Below are 308 nucleotides of genomic sequence, written 5' to 3'. Positions count from 1 at the left end.
CGCGTTGAAAAACGTCAGTTGCCTTGAAAGCCCGGCCCTGCCCGCCGAGCGGCCGCTGCCCCAGGCCCCGGCACTGGTAACTCTGGAAATGTTTAAGGAGCGGAGGTAAGAGTTAACTGGGTGCAGAACTGATTAACAAACAGCGTGAAAGTTCGACTCTGAGGCAACTTCTCTAAACACCAAACCTTGATTTCCTCGCTCCCGACGTCAGGAAGGAAGAGCTGTCAGAACGGCCGACAGTATTCCCCGTCCCAGGAAAGCGCCCGGAGGCGGCGGGCAGGAACGGACGGCGCGCCTGCCGCTGGAGC

This window comes from Athene cunicularia (genome assembly GCF_003259725.1).
Source record: "Athene cunicularia isolate RWA chromosome 4 unlocalized genomic scaffold, athCun1 chr4_part3, whole genome shotgun sequence".
Taxonomy (NCBI): Eukaryota; Metazoa; Chordata; class Aves; order Strigiformes; family Strigidae; genus Athene; species Athene cunicularia.
This window is presented reverse-complemented; position numbering follows the sequence as displayed.